Raw genomic sequence first — 24,020 nt, 5'->3', positions numbered from 1 at the left:
TCAAAATAGAAGGCCAGTGCTGGTCCAATATCCAGGGAGTGGCATCCAGTTTAGGATGGAAGATCGGGAGATGGATCGACTGGTTGAGGTGGAATTTGGAGACGACTTTTGGGAGGAACTTAGGGTGAAAGTGCAGGGAAACTTTGTCCTTATGGAAGATGCATATGGGGGTACAGCCATCGTGGCTGCCAATTCGCTGACCCACTGAGCAGAAGTGATGGCCATGAGGAAGAGAACCTTCATGGATAGGTGTGAGAAGGAGCATGTGGTCAGTAGTTCGAAGGGAGGTCTGGTGAGGGCAGAAAGCATAAGATTAAGGCCCCAGGGGGTAGATGTAAGGACTGGCAGGAAGCAGTTCATCATGCCTTTCAGAAACTGAGTAGTGGTAGGGTGGGTAAACACTGAGTGTCCATCCAGTGGAGGGAGGAAGGTGCTGAGTGCGATGAGACGAACACAGATCGAGCTAAGTGTGAGCCCTGAGTTCTTAACTCCAAGAAGTAGTCTAGAATGATGAACATAGAGATGTCCTGAAGGGGAAGGAGATGGCATTGTGCCCAGGAGGTGAAGTACTTCCACTTCACGGCATAACATGCCCGTGTGGAGTCCTATCAGCTGTGCATAAGCATACAGTGAATGGGTGTCAAACATACATTTTCTACATGGAAGCCCCATTTAAAAACCAGGCCGTCAGCGGAGAAGGGCCCATGTTGGGGTGTCGAACCCTGCTGTGTTGAGTTAGGAGGTTGCAGACAGTCTGAGTAGATTGGGAAACCAGAACTGTTGGGGCCCAGCATGGGGCTACCAGAATGATCCTGGCCCAGTCTCAGTGGATCTTGCACAGAACTTGGGGGAGGAGAGAAATGGGGGGAAAGGCATATTGGAGGCTTCTGGACCATAAAAGGAGAAGGCATCACTCTTGGAATCTCGACCCCTCGCCCTCCATGAGCAGTAGAGGGGGAATTTGCAGTTCTTGGTAAAGAGGTCCCAATGTGGGTTGCCCCAAGCACAGCAGATGAAGCAGATAGTGGTGTTGCCCTGGATTTTGGGGTTGGTGTATACCGCAGAATGTGATCAAGCTAATTGCAACCATAGTATGCGCATTCAGCCTGATGTAATGAAATAGAACACCACATAGTTAAGGGTTAATTTGGAGACAGGCCTTTAGAAACAAGGTCAAAACTAGCTACAGTTTCTGCTAATCAGAATGGGAGGAGGGGACAAACAAGTAAACAACTGAGACTGAAAACCTTGGTGGTTGGAAAATCTTGAGTCTAGACACCTCTGATATTAAAAGTTTATTGAAAGTTAGAAAAGTGATGATACAGTTGGAGTCATTAATGATCTATGTGTTTTGTAGAAGTTACTTATAAAAGATTAGTTAATAGACTGTGTAGTAAGATGAGGCCCTGAAACATAAATCCTTGGTATCAGAGGCCTGGTATGAGACCTAAGGCCTGAGCTAAAGTAACGGCCAAGACTTTGCTAATATAAAGCAAAGTTAAGCTGCAAGCCAGAGGCAGGCCCTGCTCACAGAAGCTGACAAGGAAAGGGCTAATGTTGCATAAATATATGCTGTTGCATAAACATATATCTAAAGTGTATTGGATACCAGAGCCGTACATAAATGGTACAAGAACATTCTTATACCATCCACATAGATAACAAGGACAGGGGCAAAAGGCTAGTATGATGGATAGAGTTATTTTGTTCGAACCACCGTGTACAAGGTGAGAGGCGGCACCTTACTGCATAGAAGGGTGGTACATTGTTACGTTAAGGGGTTGCACCTCAATATGTCAGGAGTGTTATGTAACTTGTTTGTACCTGTGTATAAGAATACATCTCTGGGGTGGTGTCTCTGTCCAGCCTAGGGGGCAGTGGAGTGTCCTGCCACTGACTGAGCTGTGTCAGGGAGCACATATGTACTAGCAGAACTGTAGATGTCTGATCTGGGGAGCTAGAGACTGTGTTTCATTTTGCAATAAACATGGCTGGGTGCCTTCGTACCTTATCGGAGTCTGTGGTCGTTGGGGGTTCTCTCGGGGTCTGCTGTGTCAGCTGTCTGTGCAGAGCTGGGGCAGCACACAGAGGGAACACATGTACGCAGCCAACTGATATCAACATTGGATAGAGCAGAACACCACATCAGTGGAGTCTGACAACAGAGTGTACTTGGGAGTAGTCCTTTGAAACCATCTTGAGAGACGTTTTTCCTGACACCTTTTATCCCTGGTGGGTGAGCAACTGGCCACTGCAAACCTGCTGTTAATTATTGTCAAGGTTCCTCCCCCACTCTGAACTCTAGGGTACAGATGTGGGGACCTGCATGAAAAACCTCCTAAGCTTATCTTTACCAGCTTAGGTCAAAACTTCCCCAAGGTACAAAATATTACACCCGTTGTCCTTGGATTGGCCGCTACCACCACCAAACTAATACTGGTTACTGGGGAAGAGCTGTTTGGACGCGTCTTTCCCCCCAAAATACTTCCCAAAACCTTGCACCCCACTTCCTGGACAAGGTTTAGTAAAAAGCCTCACCAATTTGCCTAGGTGACTACAGACCCAGACCCTTGGATCTTAAGAACAATGAACAATCCTCCCAACACTTGCACCCCCACTTTTCCAGGAAATGTTGGATAAAAAGCCTCACCAATTTGCATAGGTGACCACAGACCCAAACCCTTGGATCTGAGAACAATGAAAAAGCATTCAGTTTTTTACAGGAAGACTTTTAATAAAAAATAGAAGTAAATAGAAATAAAGAAATCCCCCCTGTAAAATCAGGATGGTAGATATCTTACAGGGTAATTAGATTCAAAAACATAGAGAACCCCTCTAGGCAAAACCTTAAGTTACAAAAAAGATACACAGACAGAAATAGTTATTCTATTCAGCACAGTTCTTTTCTCAGCCATTTAAAGAAATCATAATCTAACACGTACCTAGCTAGATTACTAAAAGTTCTAAGACTCCATTCCTGGTCTATCCCCGGCAAAGACAGAATATAGACAGACACACAGACCCTTTGTTTCTCTCCCTCCTCCCAGCTTTTGAAAGTATCTTGTCTCCTCATTGGTCATTTTGGTCAGGTGCCAGCAAGGTTACCTTTAGCTTCTTAACCCTTTACAGGTGAGAGGAGCTTTCCCCTGGCCAGGAGGGATTTCAAAGGGGTTTACCCTTCCCTTTATATTTATGACAATTATTCAATACCGTTCCAGATGTTAGGTAAATATCTGGGATGTTCTAAGCCTATTGCTCATGTTTATGTGTGCTTAAATCTAATAAACTGCAGTTTTAGATAGAGCATGTTTACTTGCATGAATCTTATCAGACAAAACTGCTGTGTTCCTGTTAATTTATTCCTTAAACCATCTGGAGTGAAATAGTTAAGTTGCCACTGTTGGGGGTTCTGAAAACCCCTGGTAACAGTTGGGCCGTGGAACTCCCACTCATGATTGAGGTACCAGGTCTGGCTGAGTGCATTCGCCAGGAAGGTCTGCATCCCTGGAAGTTACGCCGTATGGAGCATGATGTGGCACAGACACCAGTTCCAGAGGCAGTTGGTCTCCTGCAGTATTGTCCAAGATTGTCTAGGTGTGTTGATCGCAGAGAAGAGGCAGGAACACACGGCAAGCCAGGCAGACTGCAAGCAGCTCCAAAATGTTGATGTGCATGTGTGCCTCAGGTGGAGTCCACATCGTTTGCACAGCATGGCCATCTAGGTGTGCACCCCATCCAGCTAGGGAGGAATCTGTGGTAAGGGTAGCCAAAGGGACAGCAGTGCTGCACCATACCTTTCCAGTGATGATCATCAGGAGATGAGAGGCTTGGAGGAAATCAGTGTTTCATCTGGAGAGGATGATGCCATTGGATCTACCTCTGGGTCCGAGCTGGAGAGTTCCAGCAAAGGGGCATGGATGGAGTGGTGCAAGGCTGGCGGAGGCGGGTATGAGCAGTGGGACAGACCCCACCCCAGGAATAAGGGTACCACTGCAGCGGAAATTGGGGTAGCCCCCCCTAGTGCGGCTGATAGACCCAGAAGTCCCAGCTGCTCTGGGACCCTGGGGAGAATGACAGCTCTTCCGCGGAAAAGCCTGCCATGTCTGAAGAGGCTTCCGGCATCAGCAGGGCCATTGGTGCATGTAGTCCAGTGATCATCAGAGGGGAGTGCTCGCAGCTCTCCTTGCCCTTGTGCTGTGGCGGATCCAGGTGGGAGGTAGAGGGTGGGGCACTCACCACCAGTGAAGGGCAGTGCACCACTAGTTCCGTGGGTCCAGGAACAAATGCCTTACAGTGCCGGAGTGCTTCCTCCATGAGGAATTTGCAGAGGGGCAGGAGACAAGCCTCATAGGTCAGTAATGAAAAGGACCTGCAGCTATCACAATATACTGCTAGATGTGCTTCCCCCAAGCAGTAGAGGCAGTGGCTGTGCTCGTCGCTCAACAAGAGCAAATGAGGGCATGAAACACAATTCTTAAACCCTGGGACATGGGTCATAGTCCCCTGGTGAAGTCAGGGTGCGCCCAGCTAGTCCACAACTAAGAAGATAATTTAACTAAACTATATACCAAGGATTGGCAACCTTTGGCATGCGGCCCACCAGGGTAAGCCCCCTGGGGAGTGGGGCCGGTTTATTTACCTGCCACATCTGCAGGTTCGGCCGATCGCGGCTCCCACTGGCCATGGTTCACCGCTCCAGGCCAATGGGTGCTGCAGGAAGTGGTGCAGGCCAAGGGATGTGCTGGCCACCGCTTCCCGCAGTCCCCATTGGCCTGGAGTGGCAAACTGCGGCCAGTGGGAGCTGCGATTGGCCGAAGCTGTGGATGCAGCAGGTAAAGAAACCCGCCCTGGCCCCCAGGGTGCTTACACTGGCAGGCTGCGTGCCAAAGGTTGTGATCCCTGCTATATGCAATGGACAATTGCTCTCATAGAAGCTACAAGCAAAGGGAGAGAAGACTCTGACCATACAGTGGTAAGAGGGAACTGCAGGTGCAACACCCCTAACGGTCTCTTACAACCTCACCGGGCGCACAACGCAACATAAGATGCATATGCAGGTCACAAAATTCACTTCAACAAACAAGGTATATAATACACAGTGTTTCTTATGAAAAAATGTTCAACATCACCAAATCACTATGACATATCAGACCTGACATTAACATAAACTTTCACACATCAAATGATATCGCAGATTACTCTCTGGTTATCGTAATAAATATTTTTTCCAAGTGCACATGCATTTGCATTTAACAACAGACTTTGAGGAAAAATAATGATACTGTATGAATGTTAAAAAGTTAAAACACTGTGGTAACATAGGATCACTATGTTAATTATAACCCCAGGCAAAGAAGAATGATATTGGTGATAGTAAACAGAACCAATATCCCGAATGCATAAAATAAATTATTAAAAATATAAGACAGCAAGAATATCATCTATCCATAGCTGGGTAATACAATGCGGCATAAATGATAAACTGTGATCAAATTCAAATACTACAATCCCGATGCCTACAGCATCTAATTTTGTCTATCAGAAGGGTCACTTTGATTATGTTTTGAATGCAAAGGTTTTCTGAAAATAGTAAATGTCACCAGGAGTTATGGAAAATGGCTCAACTGTACATTAGGTTATGGAATAAGGTATCAAGATACTTCATGGAATTGTGAAGTTCCTCTCAGACCATTATACAAAAGGTTATAACAGTGTACATCAAGAACAAATTGAAACAGTAAAAACACATCAAATACTGTACACACTGACCTAACCTTACAAACCTGGCAGAAATCCCATCAGAAGATATGCAGCCAGTCACAATATGGGTAGGAACTATCAAATGAAATGAGGCTGTTATTTGTCAAACCCTTTAAGAAGACGATATATCTGGGATTAGCTACACAATACATAGATTCATACATTCAGAGCTCTGAGAGCACAAAATCCACATTGTGCAGTGTTGTCTTACCACTTGTATTGGGGGTCATCATTTTAGGGGCCAGCTCAGATGCAAACATGTACACTCTGAGCTAAAAAAGTATCAGTAAAGAAATGATATAGTGTATTTGCTGAATCTATAAGTACATGAGATGCAAGACAATAACCACGGAAAGTAAAGGTCCTCTATTTAGTATGGAGGGGCAAGAAATAAGAAGCAAGAGGAGACCCAAACACTTAACTACCGTGCTTTCATTTCACTAAAAATTGATAGTAAGTCACAGGATGTTTCAGGCTGTAATAGTTATTGAAGAAAAAGACACATGACTTAATCCCGTGGGGTCAGGTGATATAATCTCGGGGTTCGGTTAAGGAATTCACAGATAATGTGAATGCATTCCAAAATCAACAAGGAAAGATTAAATTTGCTTTGAAATTTTCCAGGTATTTTTAGAACTCCACCTTGCATAATGATTGGGGTCTCCACAGACAGGGAGAAATATAGCATAGTATAGGCCCAATCCTTTCATTGTTAAACACATACAAGTCTGATAGTAGCATTCAATGGCATTTTTGGGTGTGGATGAATAGGAAACTATCTCAGAGCAGCTATTTTTAAAAGCGGAAAAAATGAGGACTTGGAACTTGGATTCTAGCTGACTGAGGATAAACTTTATACCTAATGAATTGGTAGGGAAATAAAACAATTAAAGATGGAGAATAGTTTATGCATATAGCCACATATTTACAAATATCATTTAGAGCAGAGCCTAGGTCTCCTGAGTCCCAGTGCAGTGTGCTAGACACTAGGGCACTCTATCTCATTTTTCTTGTCTTCCTACATCATCACAGATTTTCAAAGCATCCTAGGTGAGCTAAGCAACCAAATCCCATGGAATTTAGGCTCCTTTGAAAAATCCCAGTTAGTATGTGGACCCCGATTGAACACTTTCCTCTTTGTTGTTTTCACACTCATGGCTTGCTCATAGCAAAAAAAAACACTCAAAACAATAAAACAAAACAAAGCCCCACTGAATACAATAGGACCAGGACCAAACATTTAAATGAGGTAAATAGAAAAACAATGACAGGTGCAAGAACTCAGATCAAGCAAAGTAATTTCTGATCTAGTTGGCAAAGCAAGAATATTAGAATTCTAATTTACAATACACTTAAAATGTAGGTTGATGGAGATGGTAAATTAGAAATGTATAAAATCCTAAACAGCACAGTTTGAAATCAGGCACAGATCTCAGACAGCATGAGTGACAGAAATACAAGGTACAAAAAGAACAAATGTAGAGCAGATGTCAAGAAGCACTTTTAAACACAGTCAGCTAATACTCTTTTGGAATGGCCTAATGGGCAAGCTTGTTGAGGCAAACACAGGGATGCAATCAAGAAGCAATTAGAAGGAAATGATGTATTAAAATGGATAAACTTCAACATGCTGAATGGCTCTCTCTTATTCCCAATCATTTTTATAGCTTTATGAATTGAAAATATAGTGTGTAAAAAGGCAAATTCAGCTTCACAAAACTCAGGAATGCTCTGAACAGTTTTTCCACTTGATTAAGTCACCATGCAAAACCACTGATTAACTTTTGAATCTCTTTTTAAGGAGGGAACTGTTGGGGTTTTGGAAACAACAATATGTGCTGGTAGTATAAATATTTAGCCACCTCTAGCCTTATCAATCCATGCAGGCTTTTCCAGCTCCCCACATATGCTCCATTGCAACATTTCAAACCAAATAATTAGGGGATTGGTAATTACTCACCTGGACAAAAAGAAAAGGAGTACTTGAGGCACCTTAGAGACTAATTATTGGACAACCAAGTTATTCCGGGAGGTCAGGGTACACCTATCCGACAGGTGCGCACATATATTTTTGTCCAATATTAAGGAAGGAATTGGCAAATATATGGGAACCCAGAGTAGGTGGGAGGGAGGCAGCTAAGCTAATTACTGGAGTTGCCTTGTGGTAGATGCCCAGTGCAGGTACTCATTATGGAATGGATACAGTGATTGGATGAAATGGATTGGAAGAGGATTTAGAAAAAAGCTGGGTAACAGGCTCCTAACATGTGGTACAGCAGGGGCCAATCCCCCTTCCTTTTCAGCCCCTTTTACTCTTATTCAAGGGGAAGGCAGCAATGGGCTGTCTGGGACCAGGTTGAAAAGGGAAGGGGCTGGTGGCAGCCTCCCAAACAGGTGAAAACAATTAAGGTGACCCTGTTATTAGATTCAGGGTGCAATCCAGACCTGTGATGGATTGTGTCATCATTTTCCCTGTAACTGTGCTATAGCTTCCAGCCTGCAATGCTCACAACTAGCCTACAAGCATACAGGTCACACCCTGAAGTGTTTGTGTACTAGAGAGCCCTAGGTCAGTAGCTCTGACACCAGCAGCCTCTTTACAATCACACTCTGGTTTCCATCAGCCTTGGTTACAACCAGAAAGGTGACCCCAACACATTCTCAGTCCCAAATTTTCCCAAAACCATGTGGTCTGCACTGTCCAGCCCTCTCCTGGACAATATAGAGAAACAATAAGATTTGTAGGTTCCTCTAAAGACACAAGGCTATTGCAGTACAAATGTCTAACACGTGAGTTATAGGACCAACTCTATTGCTTACCAGAGGGAGAAGGTTGTTATCCCTGGGGGTGGGGGTTGCTGGTGCCATGTGCCAGGATCTAAAGGGCAATCAGTGGGCCCATGTTAGATTTCTCTCTTCTCTATTGTGGGAGGAACAGAAGCCCCTTTCCCAGAGGGTGTTCCTGAAGGATGCTGGGACACTAGGACCATGTGTTGGGTCCTAGCAGGCAGATAGGATTTGTCAGGGGAAGCACAGCTTTGTTCTCTGCCCCCCCACCCCCCACATACACACACACTGTGGGTGTGCTGGCACCTTCAAGATGTTTTGGGAGTGGCAAAGGGTAGGCTCTTTAGACCATTCAGTGTTTTTTCATAGGAACAAAGCGAAGTATGAGAAATGGTAATTTTTAACACTTTAAAATTCAGCTAAATCTGAGTGGAATTTCATGGGAAAAAGAAAAGGCACCTTTATAGCTTGAGAAGTTTCTCCCTTCTGAATACCAAAGGCAAACAATGGAGGTGTTAATATTTCTCAAAGATAAGGTCACAACAATCCTTCGTAATTGAAAATATTAGGCAATCTGAATATAGGGGTCAGTATCAGCTTTCCTTATAAAATTCTGACCATTAAGATTGATTAAAAAATAGAACAATTTTAAGAGCAAATTTTAATATTCATTTATATTCAGAAAATAGCTAGACAAACATATTGGTTTGGACTTCCTGTGCAAATTATTTACAAATGTCTTACAATAAAGGGGTGAATTTATGCAAGGGTAATAACTATGTATCTCATTCATGCAGAAGACAATTATTAATGTCTTTCCATTAGTGCAGTTAAGAGGCATAAAGTCAATCATAATATGAATCCTAATGTATTCATTTTGCAACTTTAAGTTATAGCACTTTGAAGTAAGGGTACATTGAAACTTGTTAATAGAGGAAAGTTTTAATAAACAATTACAAGAGTATTATAATATGTTGCAGGGACACAAAATGATTAGAAAATACTTAACTCATTAGTCAAATGTTTATCGCATGCTGAACAATACAACAGAGGAGAAGAAGTCAATAAATACTTTAAAAAAAATTTAACATACTGGCTTCTTTTCTGTTTATTTATTTCCCCCCTACTGTAGCAGGCAAGTTCTGAGACTCTCACCTGAAGCATTTGTCTTTGGTGTGATTTCTCATTAGCCAAAACTTCACCATAAACCCACCCAGTGGTGAGCTGGAGCCAGTTTGCACCGGTTCGCTAGAACCGGTTGTTAAATTTAGAATTCCTTTTAGAACCAGTTGTTCTGCCAGGGACAACTGGTTCTAAAAGGGCTTCTAAATTTAAGCGGCCAAAAGTGGCGCCTTAGGCACCGACTCCATGGGTGCTCCAGCCCTGGAGCACCCAAGGGGAAAATTTGGTGGGTGCAGCTCCCCGCCCCACCCCCAGCCCCAGCTCATCTCCGCTCCACCTCCACCTCCTCCCCTGAATGCGCCTCCCTGCTCTGCTTCTCTGCCCCCCAGACTTCCCGCAAATCAGCTGTTTGCGCAGGAAGCTGGGGCAGGCTGAGAAGCAGGCAGTGGCTTACCGCTCAGGTCCACGGAGGCGGAGGTGAGCTGGGGCGGGAAGGGCGCGCTGCAGCAGGTAACCGGGGCGGGGGGGGCGTGCAGGGGAACCACTCCCCACCCCAGCTCCCCTCCGCCTCCCTGAGCCTGAGCGGGAAGCCGCTGCCTGCTTCTCAGCCTGCCCCGGCTTCCTGCCGAACAGCTGATTCGTGGGAAGCCAGGGGTTGGGGGGCGTGGAGAAGCAGAGCGGGGCGGTGCTTTCAGGGGAGACGGCGGAGCGGAGGTGATCTGGGGCCAGGTGCAGGGTAGGGAGCTGCTGGTGGGTGCTCTGCACCCACCAATTTTCCCCGCAGGTGCTCCAGCCCCAGAGCACCCAGGGAGTTGGCACCTAAGGCACCACTTTTGATGTGATCAGTGGGGGAGCAGCTGCTCCCCCTGTTACCCCCCCCAGCTATGCTCCCCTGCCCCTAGGAGCCAGAGGGACCTGCTGGATGCTTCCTGGGAGCTGCCCCAGGTAAGCACCTCCGGCACTCCTCACCTCACCCCCCGGCAGGTACCTCTGGCTCTTAGGGGTGAGGTGGGCACCCACTATGATGGCCTACAAGACCCTCCTGCCCGGTTCTGGGGGCAGTCAGGGGACAGGGGAGGGGGGTGGATGGCGCAGGGGTCCTGGGGGGGCATCAAGGAACGCTGGGGGGTTGGATGGGGCAGGAGTCCCGGGGGGCGGGGGTGGGCAACGACCCCTTCGTGGGGTGAGGAGGAAACCCTTTGTTAAGATTTTGGCAGCTCATCACTGAACCCACCTCCACGTTAAGAGCTTCACACTAACAGGGTGCTTCCTGAATAAGAAATATTAACACAAAGCTTAAGGGAGACTACTACAGTAAACTGCTTCAAAGTACTTCTAAGCTGGAGTACAGACAATGATTTATACATGTCTACAAAATGTTGGAAAGCAAAGTCATAGTTCATTAGGAGAAAAAGAATCTATTCAACTAATTTCTAGCTTCCTCTGGTGAATTTTTTTTCTGGGTTTCCCAAGTCCAATACATAGATAAGATGATCCCAGTGTTTGACTTCCAGAAACCCAGATTAATTCTGCAGGATGTTGTGCTCTGGATTTCAGGGATCTACAGTGAAGAAGGGATAAGCACATGTGTAAAGACTGGTGGATCAGGGCCACTTACTATAGCTGTCCTCAAATGAAATAATTTGGAATCTAGATTTTAGACCCAAAAGCCATACTCATGGTTAAGGCATAAACTGAAAGCATCACTGTTAGCCGACGTCCAAGGATGTTTGGTGAGGTGCCAGCTATGCCCGTTTATACCATCCGTGACTTTAACCGCTAGGACGCACTGTCCCTTCGCGGCGGGCAGCCCGGGCTAGGCTGACGGATGCCCCAAGGTCCTAACCACCCGTGACTTTAACTGCTAGAGCTCAGAGCTCCTTCGCAGTGGGCAGTCAATACTGACTGACAGGTGCCCCAATGGCAGCACTAAGAGCCTCTCCACACCCGTGACTTTAACTGCTAGAGCTCAGAGCTCCTTCGCAGCGGGCAGCCAGGATTGACTGACAGGTGCCCCAAGAGTTTGCCCCGTGGAGGCGGCACAACTCAAGGCTAGGCTCTTAGTACTCTCACCTAATGGCCAGGCTTTAGAGCCAAAACGGCTGAGATTCTTTAATTGTGTTGGCTGCTTTACAGTAAACCAGAGAAAACAAGTCAGGCTTATGCATAAATGGTTACCAAAATTTATTAAGCTAGATTCTAATCATGTGGTTACAAAATTGCTAGTGCCTACTTATTTAAATGTAGAGATGTTACACACACAAACAAGTTACAAAACTGAAGCCACAATCCCAAAGAAAGAAAACAAAGTATAGAGCTCTATTTCAAAATATGTGTACACTAAAGATAGGAGATCAGGTGTGGGTGCTTCTTACCCTCCTTGCATCTCTCGATTCCAGCGGTGCCAAGCCAGGATCGGTCACTCAATTCCGCGGAAAGACGAATAAGGGACAAGGCGTAGGGACCCTCTTAGCTGCAGAAGCCTTGGGAGGCTGTCACTTATCTGACCAGCAGATAGATAGTGAAAAGCACTCCAAAAATCATGGTGCTGTAGGTCCCCTACTTATACCTCTGTACTCCTTTATTCTCTTTTTCCTTTCTTATGCCAAATTGAGGCTGGTCTGTCGGGGTGACGCCAGCTTTTGCAAGAGTAGTTTACACTTGCAAGGGAGAGAAACAATAAGTTTCGACTACTGGACATTTCTTTTATCAGAGTAAATATTTTCCCACCTAGGATGTTGGTGTGTGTGCATCACGCTATTTAGTAGGGGCTAAGAGCCATGTCTGTCACAGGGCCTCTGCCTGCTGTGAGCTTAATCGTGGTATCTGTTCCCAGAGGCACATTGTAGCAGCACACCTGTGCTTTCACAGCTTCAAAGGCTGTGCTGGAATATATGTTAAGTGCCCTGTTCCTGCTTCCTCCTTGTTTCCAGCAATGCTGGTCTGAGGGGGGTGGGGGGGGGGGCGGGCTGGCTGTCTGGCTACAATCACTTAATGAAAAAAGGCAAAAAATACTTCAGCAAATCGCTGCCTCCTTAGCAACACAGGAGCAGATTGCCTCTATGATGTAGGCCTATATATTGCCAAAACATTGTCCAAGTATTAACCCTCATCACCTTTGTGAGGCAATTATGAACCCCATTACTGTATGCATTATTTTCCTCATTTGTAGCAAGGGAAACTAAAGCAGAGGATGAAATCTTGCCCCTGTAGAAGTCAATGGGCATTTTGCTGTTGACTTCAGCAGGGCTAGGATTCCACCCAGAGTGTTTAAATGCCTCACCAAAATTATACATGAAGTGGGTAGTAAAGTGGGTATTGAAATGCTAGTGTTTGTGGCTCCAGGGCCTAGATTACACACTTTCATATAGTCCATATATCCTTTTATCTATTCTTCTATCTCTTGCATTCAAATATCAATTATCAGGAGTTTCTGGGGGCTATTTTTTCATTGCACATAAGAACGGCCCTACTGGGTCAGATCAAGGGTCCATCTAGCCCAGTATCCTGTCTTCTGACAGTCACAAGTGCCCAGTGCCCCAGAGGGAATGAACAGAACAGGTAATCAAGTGATCCATCCCCTGTCGCTCATTCCCAGCTTCTGGCAAACAGAGGCTAGGGACACTATTTCTGTCCATCCTTGCTAATTGCCATTGATGAACCTACTCTCCATGAACTTATCTAGTTCTTTTATGAACCCTGTTATGGTCTTGGGCTTCACAACACCCATTGATATTTGGGTCATTGAAGCATGTCACTCCCATTGGGCTCTTTTAGGGTTGCACGCAAATCAAATGTACAGTGGGAAAACAGACAGGCTTCTCCATAAGCATGAAAATACAAAACCAGAATATAAACTTACAAAGCCTATTTCTCATTAAAACATCATTTCAGGAGTACCTAAACATACAAAAATAGATTTCTGTATTCTGTCTAATTTGATGGGCTATTGCTACTTTGAGGAGAGAGTACTGTTACATTTAGTGATTGGTTATGAAACTAAAGGGAAAAATAACAATGCTTTTTCTAGTCAAGCTATTTTCAGAGGCAGGTATAGTATTTTTCAGAGCCCCAAGACTTTTAAGAGTCCAGAAGAATGACAAACATCCTCTTGTCCCTGTGCTTAAGAAGGAAAATGCAAAAGAAGGAAAATGCATTAATCTCTATGTTATATGTCAAGTACCTTACCAGAATCTGTTTTTATAAAATGTTCTTATGCTTCATTGTGTCTGTTGATGATTGAGCCTGCAAATATTTGGTTACATACATTTACAAAAGATATTTTAAGAGTAAATTACTTCCCAGTCACTATTTCAAAGTTTTATGAATTTGAATCTTGCCTGGCACTGGCAGTGGTAACAGAGGGAGGTGCCTAAGTGACTTAGGAACAAAATTCTCAATGAAAATCTGTAGAAATTGTGCTCCGAAGTTACCAAGACTAACATTACCAAATTATGTTGGTATAACTGCATTGCTCAGAACTTTGGATTTTCCTCACCCCTGAGCCACATAATTATACTGATCTAACTCCCAGTGTAGACAGCATTGTGTTGAGGGGAAGGCTTCTCCGGTCAACATAGCCACCTCGCCTATTGGAGTACTTACGCCAATAGGAGACCTACTCCAGTCGGCATATGCAGTGTTTTCACTTAGTGGTGTAGCTGTGCTGCTGTAGTGCTGTAAGTGTAGACAAGCCCTTAGATGCTTCTGAAAATCTCACCCTGCAGAAAATGGTAGGCACAGAATATTGCCTAATGTATAGAGTAGCTTTCCTAATTCATTATTTACCTGTCTCCCCATACATTTGCAAGGAAGTTTCAATGAGTTTACACATAACAGATACTGTAATAAAAGGACTAAATATTTTAAAAGTATGTGGAGAAGGCTTACTTCCATCTTTGGCAAGAATTTCATATTGTGATTTCATTAAGGTCATTTCCTCTTATCTGCAAGTAGTCATCTCATGTTACATATATAAGGGATAAAGAAATACAAATTTAAATAAAATGATGACAGACACTGAAATGAGAAAGAGAGCACCCAGTTGTAATATATCTATTCACTGAGGAATAAAATTATGGTAGAGTTGAAGAAATTGCACAAATTAAGGTTTTCTGGGAAGCTCTTAATTAAGAACTAAGTTACATGGAATTTTACTGCCATTCATTTCCTTCAGGATTATTCAAGAATGTCTGGTTGCTGTAATAACCTTACTTTCACGAGACACAAATTGTGGGCCTGACTTTCTTTCACTAGTGTAAATCTGGAATAACTCCATTAGAGTAAGTGGAGTTACACAAGCATAAAATCAGAGTAACTGAGAGCAAAATCAGGGCTTGAATCAGCTTCCATATTTTGAACACAAAGACCCCAGTTCTAAACCAAAGCTGTGGAGCAATGGTAGGTTTATACCTCCTTTGTGGACCCTTGATCTTGGGGCTGTCAAAGGCTGGTTTGGCCCTCAGTGCAACTTAGAAAGGCCTCCTGTGCTTTCTCCATCCTCTCAGCTGGACATGAAGGGGTAGGAATTCAGCATTGTGCCAAAAAATCTAAGATTTGAAACCTACAAGTAAGTAGACTTGCCGGCTAGCTAGAGACTTGCCGGCTATCAGTGTTAACCACCCGAGCTGAGGAAACCACAGAGGAGCTATCTGAAGCTGAAAGTAACCACAGGTGTAATGACAACCATCTGCATATAGATCAACCTTTTTTCTCACCCTTTTTGCAGTTTTCATTAGTAGACATGGGTATCCTGAAACCCCACTTTATAAAGAAAGATAGATTTGAGCATTTGGAATTTCTAAAATGGCTCCCAGTTAACAGGAAAATGTCTAGTTTGCCAAAGAAGGGTAATGGTACTTGTTTCCTTCAGAAGGACAATATTGCCATCATGACTGGCCTGTAGGCCAATTCTTTGAAAATCTAAATTAACCCTTTGATTACTGGGGATGAAAACTCATTCTCAGCGTTCTGTCCCAAGGTACCAGAGAGGAGTATTGTACAGTTGTTCTCAGCATCTAAGACTTTCTAATTTCCTGACAACAAAGAAGGCTTGTTTTCCTCTCCCACAGGAATTAGGCTCCTCCCCTGTACCTTTATCTTCTACATACCCCATGCTCCCATTCATCACTGCAACAATCTGTTCCAAGCAGCCTAAGTGTTTCAAAATTTGCCACCTACTTCAGTGCTGATGGCCTTACCCTCCAGCCTTCTGAAAGCCCAGTTCCATGCCAGTTTTTTCTTGCTGCTGCCATGGACTACTGATCCCAGCAGTGGACCAACAGGGGTCAAGAACCATCAGCAAGAGGGCATATAACAAGTCAGGATTGCTGGCTGGTGGAATAAGAGAAAGTCCTGGAAAGATGAAGGCTGGACCATATATGACTCATTCCATGCATTCTTAGTCTTTTCCTCCTGTCCCATCTCCTCTCTAGCACAGTGTCTCCCCATAAAATGAGAGAATCAGCCACTTTCCAGATGACATTCTCCTGGGGAAAAGCTATAGTTTTGTGAGGGTTAAGGATCTTGTTTACTTGAAACAGATTCTTACAGCTTTTATCTTTCCTCTGATCTTATATCCCATTCTTGTCCCTCTGTTTTTCACTAAGTTTCTCTCCTGGGTACCATTTATGTAAAAAAAAAAATGTTTGATTTAAGTTTATTGAGTACTCTGACTATTTTGCTGTAGAAATTTATGTTTCTAAAGAAGAACATGGGTAGCTAATAGCCATGAAATGTCCATGTTTGGCAGAAATCCACTAGCCCAAACATGAAATCAATATAGATCAAGAAAGCCTTATTCATACTACAAGCACCTCATTTTCTAATATTAGCCTGCAATTATTGTACATATGTCATAATAAAGTCACATATCAGCAGGAACAATTACAAATATTGTGATGTAAAATCACAAAAAATTCATATATTTTATTACTATGTTATCTGTGTTGATCATAAGCACATATAGGACTAAGGTCTTATCTTCACATCTATATTTAAAGCATCTGTACAAGGTTGACAGCATAGATCTAAAATACTGTACTACTACTAATAATAATTAATACTTAATTAACAGTCTGTTAAAAAAGCCTTTAACTACTTGGTCACCCGTTCAAAATATTAGTAATGAAAAGAAGTCATTATTTATGGCTGACAGAATTAATGGAGTCATGCTAGTTTCAAATAGACACATTTTCATATTACAGTTGTTACAAATAATATAAAGTGCAGCTTGGTGAATTCTAAAATGTCCTTCAATTTTTTAGAACCCATATACATTTTAATGTGTTTGATTTCAGCTTATCACAAGATAAAATGATCTCTGAAGATCATTTTTTACCTTAAAATGCAAAAGAAAAATATTAAAAGATCTAATTTTCAATCTAGGGCAACTATATTATATTAAATTCATTATTTTGTTCAATTGTGGGCAAAACAAATAGCTAGAGAATGCTAGCGCAGGCTTTTACTAATTCAAAAACAAACAACTGCATTTTAATGAAACAGTGACATTCTTTAACTGAACAAGACCATATTGTTGTACTCTTTCTTAACCACATATTCCATAACAACTCTCTGATCTCATGATCACCTTAACAAAAATGGTCTCCCAAGTGCTGTAGGTATTTGAATAAGATGACTATGCATGCAAACAAGTAGGAGTAGTCTAACTGATTTCTGAAATGAAAAAATCTTTCACATGGTACAACTGCAGGAAAGCATACTCCATTAACCTTTGTGTCCTATGAAATCAGAGTTACTTATTGTACAACTTCGATTAGCTTGTGAAATCAAATACACTGCCACGAGCTTTTCCTTTGGATCAGTTCAAGGAAAGGGGCAGTGCATGAACCGAATTACCATTACAATTAATTCTGTTCTTTCAAAAACCACCCAATACATTTTTCGAATTAAGACTATCTGACAATAACAAAACTGCAAACGCAGAGAAGTGTCACTGATGTGATCTGCAGCAGACCTTTCAGTCATTAGAAAACAGGGATCATTGAGAGTTGTGCACTGAGCCTGAATGGACAGCGTGCAGCACATGATCTATAGCTATCATTCAATTTGTCTTCCTCGTTCAAGCTCATCCATAAAATTCCTAATGGCTGACTACATACTTGTGCTATACTCCCTGAAAAGTGTAATATGTGTAATTTTCCTTCTGAATGAACAATATTACAGTAATCCACTGTTACATGACAACATAGTGATAAACATGGCAATACTCTGTGTCCTTTGCAAACTGAGAAGCAAGGCACTCAGAACAATGCACTGTTTATACATAGTTAAATCTATTCCTGGAGTACAATAATACCGTCATTTATTTATACTAGAAAATAAGAAAAAAACAATAGTGAGATTAATAGAAAGGAAGATAAACAGAGTGAGGGGAAAGATAGATTCGAGAAAAAAAGTGAAGCTTTTAAAGGCAAGATTTATAGAGCATCGATTCAGTAGCTTTGACTGGGAGAGTTTTGGACAGATGGAGGAGTACAAATCTTGGTTAAAACATAATTTGCAAGCAATCCAGTGGCTGAAATATTCTCATACAAATCATTTGTCATATAATTTTGTATAATGAACCATACATAAAAATCAAAGTCTGTTCAGAATAAAGGTCTAAATTCAGTAATTAAATTGTTAACTGTGAATAATTTGCATAGCTCTATTTGTAAAGCACTGTGCATGGCATTTGTTCTATATAAATAGTAATACACCTGTGGATGAATGACGCTATATAGAGTAGTTAAGATAATTATGTAACAACATAAGTATCAGTTATACAAATGAGATCAAACAGCTATCACCAAATAGCTTATCTCCAGATACTCCAAAATGTCACTCTGAAGTACTTGGAAATTCCACACACACATGCCTTCCCAGTACCAGCTAATCAGTTGTTTCCAACACTGCAGTTTCTTTCTACCACATTTGGGAGAAGGTAATTCTACAATGGCTTTCTATATATAGCAAGCTTACTTTGGCAGAGGATTGACCTAATATGAAACATATGATCAACTCTCAATCCTCCAAATATTCTTCTTCTTTTTTTTCCAAATTTGGTTATTCTGATTAAGTTGGATCACAAAATTCACTTCAATGCTCTGAAATGAAAGTGTATGAAAATTGATATATATCTGTATATAGCCATTGCAAAGTTCTTCTAATGATAACATTACAGAAGATACATGTATATGAATATTTTTTCTGCTGAATCAGTTAGGTATCTTCGGTGAAACCTTGGCCTAATTGACATCAGTGGAGCTATGACAATTTACATCCACTGAGGATCTGCCCCTTCGAGTTCAACATGTCTCATTCAGGTGTGTAATTATTTCATCATAAAATTGCTCAGATTAGAGCATAGACTTAGTGGCTTTCTATAGTTTAACACTGAGAAAGAAAACTACACACTTACCTTAAGAGATTCTCCTCAAGATTTGTAAGAGCACAAATCCCCTTGTTTTCCCCTTACAATATTTGTAATATGGAACAATATTAAATTGCCACCTCTTTATCTCTTTCCCACCTCCCAAATGATAATGTGGAAATGTTGAAAAAGAAAAGTGTTAGGAATAGGCATGGAACCAAAACGCAGACTCTACGTTTTTATTTGTTCACTTATATTGGTAGTAGGGAAAAGAAAGATCCATTGGTAAATCCAGTGTAAGTGGGTGAACTCATTAAATCTCCAATAAACTGTTGCTATGGCAGAAACTCTACATCAATAATTAAATCAATTTGCGATTTCAGACGAGGAAAAAAGTCAACTGAATTTTAGCAAATGGTGTCTTTTTTAACAATGGCTAACTGAGACAGATGTTTGTAGATAGCATAACAGATGCAAAATGATTCTCTTTTTATAAGACATTTATAAAAGAGAAACAGAATTAAATGTCAAAATGATAGAGCTACTCTCACTTCAGAGAAATAAACCTGCCCAAACTCATTAAACTGGAAACAACAGCCAGAACAGGTGTTCATGTAAGTGGAATTATAAAGTTTGCATCATTTGGGGAAAAATTGATTTTTTTTTCATACACTCAGATGTATTTACATATCTATTTTTTGTTTCCTGTTGAAACTCAATCTTTTGATATATTTCAGTGGGATATTTAATGATAGAATAATTTATTAAATCTGTAGGTAGTTAGCATTCCAATCTCTTATTCAGCAGTTGCAATATTAAGAATCAAATTCCCAAAATAATTACCAGCTGAGTCGGTGATAACTATTTCTTTGTTCATAATAGCTATATTAAAAAAATATCTCAAATGAATTACCTTAAAGGTGTCTTCTTAATTTTATTATTATTGTGATCTGTGACTGCTCTACATGGTGCTTCTGACAATAAAATATACCTAGACATAGTGGAAACAATATGATTAAAAGAGAAAAATGACATCTTGGATAATAAGATAGATAACAGAATTCATAATCTCAGTCTACAAACAGGATTGAAAACACACTCCAAACCTCTTCCAGATCTCATCTAGGCATCACTTTATGCTCTGTTATAGGCATACTGTTAAGCTGTGTTAGCTCCTTCCTCCCCGCAAAATATAGTTTTTATTAAAACACGGAAAAAGAGACTGAAATGATAGGTGTGTAAATAGGTTAAGTGGTAAAGAAATTTACAAAAAATCTACCGTGCATGTTGTCATTTTTCAAAATTTAAATAAATTAAAAATAGCTGTAACTGAAATATTCCCTAGTAGCTCTGGAAACCAAAAGCGTAAGTTTTGTGCTCATTCAGAAGAATCAGAAATGAAACGGAACAATAAATAAAAGTGGAACTTATAATCTTAAGTAGAGAGACAAGGTGGGTGAGGTAATGTCTTTTATTGGACCAACTTCTGTTGGTGAAAGAGTCAAGCTTTCTCTCTCGCCAACAGAAGTTGGTCCAATAAAAGATATTACCTCACCCACCTTGTCTCTCTAATATCCTGGTACTGACACAGCTACAACACTGCATACAATTTTGTTTTGTCAAAGTCAATGAAAATTTCATGAACTAACAGTAGTGAAGGAGATTGTACTGATTAGAATAAGATTATTTCATCTTCAGTTGATTATTTAAGAACACAGTATTTTAAACAAGTCTAAGAAAGAATTATATTAATTGTAAATTAACATAAAAAATCTATAAAAAGAGCCATATGAAGAAGGATTCTGATTCTATTTTAAGGTAACCACTATGAAAAGGAAATATTAACCTTTATGTGAAGCTTTTTTAAATATATGAATATAGTATTAATTATTGAGTCTGGGGCCTGTCTCCTCCAGATTACCAGTTTACCGTTTACTCAAGCCACCTAATGACTGTTTGTTGTCCTATGTAAAATTGTATTTTTAAATGAGAGAACACATGGCTACCATAAAAAACACTCACTACTGAGGCACAGAAACCACTGGATATTTTCTACTCAATTCATGCTTCCTCCAGATCAAGGTTGGTGTACATTATTGGGAAGGATGCAGTATTCTGTATATCTGCTGTCTATGCTTGTATATTCTGTTGATAAAATGGAGGATTCAGGGTAAAATTTTCAGAAGCACTTAATTCAGTTAGGAGCCTAAGTCCATTAAAAGTTAATGGGACTTCGTGCTTTTGTAAAAGGGACTTAGCTTTTGAAAAATTTACCCTTAATATCTAGAGATATCATTCCAATATGGTTCACAAGCACTAAATTTGCAGGGATCCATCTACACTGAACTCATGCTTGATCAGTGCCTAAATGCATTTCTCCGTGTTTAGAAACCTGAACAAGGTCCAAAGCAGGAACTGCCGATGCTGAGAGGCTGAAGTGGTGTCTGTGGGAGCCTTATACAACTCTTTGTGGTGGAATTAATGAAAATGACAAACTATCATTTGGAAATTTCTTGCATACCAGGGAACTAAAGACACAAATGATAAATATGGGTAAAGTGAAAACCTGTTAACACATACTATTCCAGAGCCCCAAACCACAGAAACCTAATTGCTATTCATGCATTACTTTCCATATTATGGTATAGAGGTATTTTACATTAATCTAGGATGAAATATGTCAAATTGAGTATATGCCAACCACATATCCAGAAAAATTCTGCGAACAAAGATTTATGTGGGGGCAGAGGACAACCAGAATATATTCCCATTTGAAAGTGACATCTTTTAAAAATAAGAGTCCTTGAATTTCCCTGTTTAAAATATACACTCTTTATTTTGCTTTAACTGATGTTAATGCTTAACTCTTCAGAGCAATAAAAATGACGCATTAGACTGAGAATATTTTCTACAACAATAGTCACAGAAAAAATGTTGCTTGAAGAAGTACTGCTTAGTTTGGCTTTGGACAGATCTTTGTTGTTGATGTTTTGAAATCAGGAATTGCTAACAAAATAGACACAAGCAAGGTCAAGCATTCAATACCCCATTTGTTTTATCGAAAGAAAATATCACAACCTTCTATGTACAGGATTGGCAGGAATCCACATACTCAGAAATACATTTAGTGTATTAAAGCTGGTTCAGCTCTATTTGCTCAAATGAGTTACAACTTTCTTTGTAGACACTCAAGCCAAAACATTACCTAGGAAGTTATCTGAGAGCCAAAAGAGGGGGTATGGTCCAGTGGATACCCCATGGCACTGGGACTCAAGAGACCTTGATCCTATTTCCCACTTATGTTTTGTGTAATGCTGAGCAAGTCACTTTCATTTGTGGGCTTCTCTTTCCTCTTTCCTCTTCCACCTTCTGCCTTTGTTTTCTAGTTAGACTATGAGCTACGTATGGCAGGGTCTGTCTCTTCCTATGTGTTTGCCCACAGCCTAGCACAATGGGGCCCTGATCTTGATTTGGTTTTCCAAGCGCTACCATAATACAAATAACCAATATTTAATAATAAATATCACAATGTCCTTATGTTTTAAATAAACTATAGTGTGCTACACATTTAGGGCATCCTCAGGGCTCAGTCACCAGGGCTCATACCGACTCAACTGCCATGATCTGCCCTTACATGGATGCACAGGACATGGGAGGAGGCAAGCAAGGAGCCGCCACCTTGCATCCCTCCAAAGAGAGGATCATAACAATAGTCAGTGGGTGCATCGACATTTGAGTTGGGTGGTGCAGACCCCAGCTCGTGTACATGTGCTCAAGCGAGCACCTAAAAATAGTGTTTGCAACAGCACAGGCGGTGGCTCAGGCTTGGAACCCACATATGTACCCAGGGGGTCAAGCGGGATTGTACTGAGGACAGACTGGATACCCATGCTGCTGTAAACACCCTGCTATATGTATACACTAGCTCAAACAATGTTAGCATGGGTACGTCTACAGGAGCTGGGAGTCACATCTCCCAACTCAAATGTAGATGTACCTTCTCTGAATAGGTACTGTTCTGTCCTTGTTGTTCCTGGGATTCAAAGCACTCACTGAAGGCTGGCAATTTTCTTGAACTCAAGCTCAATGCAACATTCTCAGTCGTATTATCCATTCCTATTTCCTGTAGAGGAGGCCATTTTTAGAAGTTCTACAATGTTGAACAGTGCTCCATGTCCAGATGTGGACAGAGGCAGACCCATATCTTGTGTGTTATGGGTGTTCTGCCCTGAGTGCTTTGTACGTACAATATGTTAAAAGCAAAAGAGAAAAAGCAAGGAAAGGTTGAACAAAAGACACAGGAAATACATCACTCACAGAGGGCCCGCTCATGATACTACATGATTAATTACTTTTTGGCTTTATGCTTTTAGCAAAATAATTTCACTTAAATGCTTGATCTATTCAACTATAAATATGCAATAGTATTCTGATTAATGTGCCACATTTTTATTTTACAAAATGTATTTGAAAGGATAATAATTTTACAAATAGAATTATTACACAGAGAAAGAGAGTAGGTACTGGCATAAAAGTAAGATTACAAGGTAGACAACTGCACACTTTAAAAATATGTAGCAATAATTATCTAATAATTACTCTACCTTTCTTGATATATATATATATATATATATATATATATATATATATATACTAATTAAGTGCCTGAACCATTCACTAACAATTTAATGTGCTCATAGGAATTTAAATCTGCATTTAGTATATAAAACTGAGTTAAGGGCAGAGCAATTAGATTAATCTATCATTTGCTTATTAAACTCTACTAAGTGCTCACTAGCACATATACAATGAATGCTAAATTGAATAAAAATTCATTGCTGTCTTCAAATATAGTATAACCTTACCAGACTTTCATTCATAAACACACAAACATAAACAAATGACATTGGGGTTGTCAAGGTTCCTTCCCCACTCTGAACTCTAGGGTATAGATGTGGAGACCTGCATGAAAACC

This window comes from Lepidochelys kempii, chromosome 1 (genome assembly GCF_965140265.1).
Source record: "Lepidochelys kempii isolate rLepKem1 chromosome 1, rLepKem1.hap2, whole genome shotgun sequence".
Classification (NCBI taxonomy): domain Eukaryota; kingdom Metazoa; phylum Chordata; order Testudines; family Cheloniidae; genus Lepidochelys; species Lepidochelys kempii.
This window is presented reverse-complemented; position numbering follows the sequence as displayed.